The sequence below is a fragment of the Brienomyrus brachyistius genome, unplaced genomic scaffold (genome assembly GCF_023856365.1).
Source record: "Brienomyrus brachyistius isolate T26 unplaced genomic scaffold, BBRACH_0.4 scaffold393, whole genome shotgun sequence".
In the NCBI taxonomy this organism is placed as follows: domain Eukaryota; kingdom Metazoa; phylum Chordata; class Actinopteri; order Osteoglossiformes; family Mormyridae; genus Brienomyrus; species Brienomyrus brachyistius.
The window spans coordinates 50,174-59,122 of NW_026042668.1; the positions used below are offsets into that span (position 1 = coordinate 50,174).

At 38.8% G+C, this 8,949-nt stretch overlaps 1 long non-coding RNA gene across 1 annotated transcript; it reads right to left on the reverse strand.

The window, feature by feature from the left end:
• Positions 1-346: 346 nt before the first annotated feature.
• Positions 347-2,089, reverse strand: LOC125728997 (uncharacterized). Its single transcript, XR_007389543.1, has 4 exons — positions 1,830-2,089; positions 1,165-1,284; positions 631-677; positions 347-474 (listed from the first exon to the last, which is right to left on the reverse strand). It is a non-coding gene; the product is annotated as an uncharacterized LOC125728997 (long non-coding RNA).
• Positions 2,090-8,949: the final 6,860 nt, after the last annotated feature.

Consider the following 8,949-nt stretch of genomic DNA (forward strand, 5'->3'; position numbering starts at 1 on the left):
ACCATTCAGCATGGTACACAAGGGAGACAAGTAAGCATGTGTGACATCAAAGAACTGATTGCAGCAACTCAGCCTTTCCACAACATTAAAGCCGCTTATTCCCCCCCATGCCATGAAGAAATAATCTCTGTGGCTCCCCTCTCCCCCTCCCTCAGCCCCCAGTCTGGCTTGAACATTTGCACTTCCAGTAAAAATGCGCCCCAAACACACTGACACCAAACTCAGCACCGGTGCTCCGTAAAATCCCGTGATTCAGTCTCAGAAGCACTGGCTCCCCTGCCCTCCTCTGAACATTATTAAAGCTACACCCTGAACACTCTGTGTGACTGACATGAATGAGAAGCATCTTTATTCATAATCTCTGTAGCGGAGGTCAGAATACAGAGTGTCATTATTCCCGTCTTTCTTCTGTCTCCTGGGTTTTGGCTTCTTAAGGTTCAGGGCAGCGTAATTCAGTGTGTCCTCGTCATGGCACTGTGGAGACAAAGATGGCAGAATTGGATGGATCAAATCGGTTTGCTATTACCTATTTTCACAAATAGCACTTAAAATGCTGATCCCAGGATGGAAATCAGTCTGAGGTTCATTTGTTTTACTGACGATTTGTAATTTGAAATATTTATTACATACTTGCTTGCGTGACCATTCCACTTTTGATATATCACTGTTCTTTTCATCTGTTTAAAATATATAACACATCAATATATTATTTAATTTCGCACGGTATCATACCGTGGTCAGATAACATTCCGAATTTTCAAGCAATCAACATCCTTTTTGTCTCAAAAATGAAAGTAAAAATGACTTCTGTCAATTTAAGTGTGCATGTTTGGATACGTGTCATTTGTTCTCATATATCATATATAATAAAATTGCTATAAAGGAGATCTTGGTAATAAAAGTTATTGATATGCAACTTATTGCAACATGTATATTTCAATAGATTTTGCAAAATATGAAAGATATAATACAAAAATGTAAATCTTACAGTACAAAAAGGTTTATATAAATAAGGTGAGATTTAATAATGGATTTTAAAACTGTATTACCTGCAAGAGTGGTTTTAATATGAAAATGTTATCTATCATAAAACAATTTTATATTTCTATAATTTGTTAAAATCTACATTTTGTCCTTCTGAGTGCATAAAGCCGGGCAGCGTACCTGCACAGTGTGTACAGGTCAGTTTACATCTTATACAAATGAGAGCAACGTTCAGAATAATGCTGCAAGATAAAACTATCAGCAAGCCAGAGTGAAGAGGATCCAGCAGCTTCTGAAAGCCTGTAACAAAGAGATAGATTTCAGCATAATGATATAGAGACACATTTCCCATTTGCTTACATTACATTAGTTAAAGATCAAATCGATAACACATTACAGCAGTTGTTTTGTAAATAGTCCATTTTTAACATGAACTTCTAGTATTTTGCATTTTAACAATTTATATTAATATTTGAAATAATTATTAAATTAGGCTCCGGACCCCCCGCGACCCAATAGGATAAGCGGTTTGGAAAATGGATGGATGGATGGATATTAATATTTGAAATAATTATTAAATTAGGCTCCGGACCCCCCGCGACCCAATAGGATAAGCGGTTTGGAAAATGGATGGATGGATGGATAATTATTAAATTAACATCTGTGTAATTTAATTTAAGCACTTAAATTAGAAAATTCATTACATTAAAAAAAGAAATAAATGTCTTAATAGCAGAATAAGCTAAATAAAACTTTGAAGCAGATATACTCTCCACACTGGGTGCTACCATCTATATCCAGCTGTGTGCCGTTCCCAAACAGCATCTCCCCACACTGGGTGTTACCATCTATATCCAGCTATGTGCCGTTCCCAAACAGCATCTCCCCACACATGGCCACAGCGCAGTAGTAAGTCCCAGCATCGGAGAGGCTGAGGTTCCCCTTGGGGAGGCTGTAGACGCAGCTCCGTGTAGGAGATCCAGCCTCAGGGCTCTTCTCACACTCATCACTGCTGTTTCCATGGCTGTAAATGACTCCAGGAAGGGATTCTCCTGATCCATGTCTGAACCAGTAAACACTGTGTTCTCCTGCACAGCTCCCAGTCTCTATCGTACACTGCAGGCTCACAGAGTCTCCTGGCTGCAATGTGTCAGACACAGGCTGCTGTACCACAGTCCTGCTGTTGGAGTCTTTACCTGAAAAGCAAAATAGTCATGATGACAGCCCTTTGAGAATAACAATGGAAAATACAGATCCTCAAAAATTGTTCTTACAGATTTTTGGGAACTGAATCGATGTTCTTCTAGCCATCCAAGAAATCAGTAACTTCTTGGAGAACAGCTGACATTCTTCTCTCTTTTTATTGTATTACTGCTTATTAGTATATATCAGGTAACACTATACATTAACTGCACCTACATAATACCTAAATAAAAATTATATGATAATAACAAACATTATAATCATATAATGTCTTGTATTAATGTATGAAGGTAGATGAATATAATTAATTTCAATTCAAAGAAATGAAGTGTGTAAAGTGTACTTTATATTTTCATGATTTTCGTGACTTTACATGTGGTTTATGTTGCCCCTTTTCCACAGGAAGGTATTTATTGTTTTTGCATATTTAGCTCTTGATGTGTTTTGGTATTTTTGAGCATTTTGCTGTAGTACCTGCATAATTTAATTCAAGAGCCGAAGAGCTGTTTGCCCATTACTAGTTTGTCTATCTTTTAACATTAAAGAAAAAGTATACATAGTAAAAGGAATTACTTGGTTTCGTAGTTCCTCCTATTTATTTTCTTATGCACACAAAAGTAAGTTTTTCCGTTCAACCATAGCACTACAGCGAAAAGCAAAACGTCATGGCAAATACAATTATGCTTTATTCCAATACACATTGCTAATTTTTCATTATTATTACATTTATTCAGCATAATATCTTCAAAGGTTTCATGATTTAATTTGCAATCTTCTGGCCTGAAATCTTTTCCTGCTACACTGAAGACTCTCTCAGCGTGTGCAGAGAAAGCTGCAGCCAAAGGGTTGGCATCCTCTGATAAACATGGTTGGTTCAGGTATCGGTGACATTATGTGAACCTTTCATGGCAGGAATAGGGACTAGTTTGACTTTTGATGCAGGAAAAGTGTTTGGGACGTTTCTTAGGTTAGAAACTGCCGTCACTGCAGCCAACACTGACTTTTAAGGAGAGACACTCAGCTCTTCCTATGAGCAGATCCACCATGGTGCACAAAATGACAGTATAATTATTATTTTAGGTGACACTTCAAATGTTGCATTATTTCATTCTTTACAAAACGACATTTTTATAACAATGATGTATAACAATGTTAATGTGTTTATGTATAATTCATATTTAAATTAAAGTTCATATTTTAGTTAAAAGCTACACCTACAGTACGTATATGAACTTGAATTTGAATCCAAACCCTTTTTCGTTCTTCTTCTTTAAATTCAAATATAAATTTCAATGCCACAACCTGTTTTCAACCACAATTCAAATGTAATTCAGATTAACAAAATGAACTGAAATTCAAGTTCATATATGTATTCAAAATCCTGAATTTTAGGATACGTATTTGAGAATTTCATTCTCAAATCAGTTCTGAATGGTGCACATCCCTAGTTCATATGTTAAATCATGCATTTTTTTTTTCAGAGTGAATACACACTGACTGCTCAGATAAATAACGTCAAAAATAATTTTCTTTTGTTGCTTAAGATTTTTGCACAGTCCTATACTGTATATAACAACTCAAACATTTTTTTATGTTATTTGTTTTAAAGAGGCTGCAATGTGTAACATTAACATCTGTATAAAGAGAAGGTTAGGCTTTTGGCTGACAGCAAGCAAAATGCAACAAATTGTATAATAATAATAATAATAATAATAATGAATGATTTTTGTTTGATGTTTAGAAAAACATTTATGGAACAAAGCAGACAATAAGGTATCTTTGCTAATTTTATATTGACAAACAACTAAACTGTCAAAATTATTTTGCAGGGAATAATCTTACTGACATTATAATAAAGCAAATATGAAAATAGTTGGAATCTCATTTACCTGTGATTATGACAAAGGTTCCATTCCCGAAGGTGACCTCATGAAGAAACACAGCAGCACAATAATACACTGCAGAATCTGACGGCTCCACGTTAGAAATAGTGAGGTTAAAACTCCCCTCTGCATTCAGTAAGGAGTAACGTTTTATGCTTTTATATTCCTTGTAAAATTCACCAGGTACGTAGAGAAGTGCTTTCGCCATGGGCTGGGGCTTCCGACCAACAGCTTGCTTAAACAAAGTAACAAAAGTTGTTTCTCCTTGACAGAAGCATGTCAGGGTCACACTGTCTCCAAGCTGAACCCTCATCAGGTGACTGGGCTGAACAACATCTGTAGTCAGTGCAGTGTCTGCAAAAACAGAAAAACAAAAAAAATCATAATCAAATAAGACATATAATAGTAATCTAAATAACTATTAACTATGATGCAGATTAAATGGCCAAATTCCACTGATCACATCATACAGATAAATGAAAATATTAAAATCCCAAAATAATTTATATTATAGGGCCTTACTAATGAAAATGAGAAGACCAAAGAGTCTGAACATTTTTGTGCTTCCACTGTTTAGAATAAACTGCTCTGCTGCTAAGTGAGAGATCATGGTCGTGGTCGGGATGAAAGGGCAGGAAACAGAGAGGAAACAGAGAGACACACATCAGGCTGATCTGATTGGCTGTTCACATGGGAACTTAAGTAACAGTGAAAAAGCATTTTAATGTGCACTTACATGACGTTTATTAATTTACTCCTTAACATCCAGTTAAAATGAGAACAATTAGATAAACAGGAGCAGATACTGAGCATATAAAGTTCTTTGTACAGAGTGCTGAGATACTGTGGGAGAGCATTTGCTAATCATCTCTCTCAGACAAGCTCAGCACAGTATGAGTCTGTTATCTATCTGATATTAGACAGTCTCTCATACAGTAATAATAATTGATACTTTATTGGTCCCTGTGGAGAAATTGTCTTAACTTCTCTCTCAACTTGCTCTCTTTTTTTTAGAGTAAACAGAGTAAGTTGTCTGCGAAGGGCAGCCACCCATAGTGATGCCCAGTGAGCTGGGGGTTAAGGGCCTCGCTCAAGGACGCAGAGATGTGCTGTGGCTGGGTTTGAACCAGCGACCATCTTATTACAAGCACACAGGCATTAGATCTTCTAATCACACTTAAAAGGCAGATTAAATGTTCTTTCCACCATGCAAACAGAATGTAAATTGTAGCTTTACTGCTTAGATTTACATTCACACATTTGCATTTAAAACAAGCATTTTAAGTGATGTACATGAGAGTAAATGGTGAATCAGTTTATTTGCCACTCTACACATTACATTGGCGCCCATTATAAGTAACTGTACAGTGACATTGCAGTTCCTCAGTTGCTTTGATGCATTTCTGGAATCACCCTTAACATCTGCAAAACTGTAAGTGCATTTCCCAAAACAATTCGTGCAAACAGCACCACACAGATGGACTGTCTACAAAAAAAGTCATAGAGGCCACCAGCAGCCCGAATACCACACCGTAAGGCCGTATGTTAGGATGCTCTCTATGGCAGAGCGGTAGGAGGCCACCAGCAGCCCGCATACCAGACCGTAAGGCAGCATGTTAGGATGCTCTCTATGGCAGAGCAGTTGAAGGTCCCGATCAAGAAATCCGACAAGTTTCCCCAATAAGCCAGTAACCCCGCTTCATAGAACAGGCCACAGGACTGGTTTTGGTGAGATAGTCCGAGTAGTAGGTAGAAATCAGGATGGAGACTGAGTGTGGGTCTAACAGGTGAGCAGATGTAGGACAGAATGTAGAGCCCTCTGGTGGAGTGCCTGTGCATGACTGAATGTATGGTTTGGGTCTGATGGTCTGAATAGTTGGTAGAAATAGGCACCTTCCTACCTGATGTGGTAGGTCTAGATAAGGGGTCACCAACATGGTGCCCCAAGGATGCCCCCAATGACCACATGAGTTGCCCGTGGACCTGTTCTATAAAATAGCACAACTCACCAGCGAACATCATCTAAAATTTTATTTTGTCCTGTTTCTAATCTATCACATTTGCATTTATATAGATTTGAAATTGAATATAAAAAAGCATTTAAAACATGTTTATCATGCATGAAGTTTAGACATGTTTAGGAGGGCGTTTAAAACTGATATCAAACTTCGTATGGCTCAGTACCCGTGAAGTAGCTCTCCGTTTTAAAAAGGTTGGTGACCCCTGGTCTAGATCTTGCAAGTTTGTTTGTACTGGCTGTGTGAACATACTGTAGCACTGTTAAGAATATGCAACACAGCCTGAGTTGGGGATCTGCTGTATGCATCAGTAATATAATGCTTTGTCCTTTTCTAGGCTGTTCATTAAGACATAAAGCCTGAAAGTTTTCTGAATGGCATTAATGAAATTGAGCACTGCCCCCACCTGCTGGCCAATTTATTAAAACATTGAAATCGCTGTCTGCACAGGCTGACGTGTCATTTAAGTCTGATAATTTTCTATGAGTCAAACGGCAAGAAAATGACAAGAAGTTAAAAACATGGAGTTAGATGAAGGAGAAAAGATTACAAATTTGAAGATTATGAAATCAGGACATGTCAGCTAAGTCAGCCAAGGTGGGTCTTAAACATATGGACGGAAGTATAAGCGCTAAACTTAAACGGGTTCACTTGTAACCGCTGCCACCAAATTTCGTTAAATTGCTGGGGAGGTCCAGATACATGAGACAGGAATAGAAGGATTATTCTTTATTAATATACAGACGAGGGTTACAACCCTCCCTAGGGCAATAGAAGGGGATACCTGCCACGGGACATTCTAAAACGCTTAATGTGAAAATGCGTAACGCAACTTAATGTATTAAAACAGTCACCACAAATCACCAAATTTCTCGCGAATGTATCTGGCCATAAAGACTTACCTGACAAGAAATCAAAACCGAAATGCTAGGAATATGGACTTTAAGCCTTTTCTTTATGGGCGTCAATGGAGGGGAAAACGCTTGACGTAAGATGAAGTCCATATTCCTAGCATTTCGGTTTTGATTTCTTCCCTGGCATGGGTGACGGGTACACCACGTTCCCAAAGCCACGTTAGCCTCGAGCGAACTGCCCGGAGAAACCGCTCACACCAGCGCTGCAACCCGATCTCCTCCCCTTTTAAACACACATTTCTATGGCGTTAAATTAGTGCCAAAAGTCGTGCGCATAAAAACAGAAAATCCATGCTCTCTACGCGCTCGCGATTGCACAGCACTCACTCACTCGCTCGCCGTTAAATTAGGGCCAAAAGTCGAACCACGCGCGTGCGTGTGCTCGAGTGCTGAAAACCCATCCCCTCTACGCGCTCGCGTCTGCACAGCACTCGCTCGCTCGAATTTCCCGCTTCGTCTTACCGTATATAAAAGAATGGGCCAATGTACGGTAAATTGCATTGTGAATAAAATTTCTTAATACAACATCACAAAGCCAATTTAATAAATTCAAATCCTGGGAAGAACGCTCCTCAGATATTAGTTCTCGGGTTAGTGTTAGCAGACTATAGGCGAAACCACCTTAAGTGCTATCTGTTAATGTTTATTAAATTAGCATTAAAATGGAGAGGTTTATAATATCTTTTGTCCTTGTAGCTGCTAAATACACTCATTATTAAAGCCATAAAGTTGTCTGCCTACTACATTGGAATCTCCACTGAGTAAGTGTTTTTGATGGATTTTATTTAACTTTATTATACTCTGGTCCTTAGATCTAATGTCATACTTCTTCACTTATATTGTTTGTGAAAAGGTTTACCACGGTCAAACAGAGCAGCCACTACATCATCATACATGAACAAGCACCTCACAAAACAAAAACATTTCATTTTCATAATTAAAACTTTTGAATGGTAGGCCTAGTGTGTGGATCAGAGACAAGATCTTGACACCTCATTAACTATAATTTGTTCTGTGAACAGCTCAGATACCACCTTCTCGAAAGTCTTCTGCATAAAATAGAAATAGGATTCAGCGCGACTCCACTAAATTTGGATTACCTGGAGTTCCTTTGTCATCAGGAGCTGTATCTTCTGCAGGCCCTGTCTAATCACATTGAAGTACCTCCTGCTATCACCCTGGCTTTGCAAGAGCTCTTTGACCTTGTGAGGGCACATCTGGAACGTCCAGCCCCATGTGTCACACAGGAAGTCGCTGCCACCAATAGACGACCCAAGATTTTGATTGAAGAACAATGTTTGAAAGAAATGCTCCATACTCAACTTCCTGTGCCTTGCATAGCCACACTGATGGGTGTTTCAAGAAGAACAATCTTAAGAAGAATAAAAGAGTATGAGCTCTGTGTTAGGGAACTTGACAATTTGGTTTCTTCTGTCAAGAATGATCTACCAAATGCAGGCTACAGGATAGTCAATGCAGGCTGCAGTCAATGGGCTACAGGGTTCGGTGGAGAAGAGTTGCAGCCTCCATGCATAGGGTTGATTCCATGCGCATCATATAAAGGTTGTCAAGTCTTGGCTGTGTTGTACGCAGAATGTACCAGGGCCTTTGTCTCTAGTACACGTGGACACAAACCACAAGTTGATCCGGTTTGTATTACCAGCAAATTTATTTGGAGTAAACCCTGGGTGGATTGGTGTGAGGTGGTGGTGGGGCTTTGGAGAAGATTTCCTGCCGATCAACACTAGCAACTTATATCTATCTGTCATGGAGGTCTCGGGACTCACAGATATTCAGAGACATGTGGATAGTTTACCAGTGGTTTTCAGCAGGAAATAGTTATTACTACAAATTGTCACCCCCCCCCCCCCGCCCCCCACAGAAACTGGATCTGGCTATAGTGGGAAAATCTTTTTTTTTTTTTATTTGTGAGAACTTGAAAGCAAA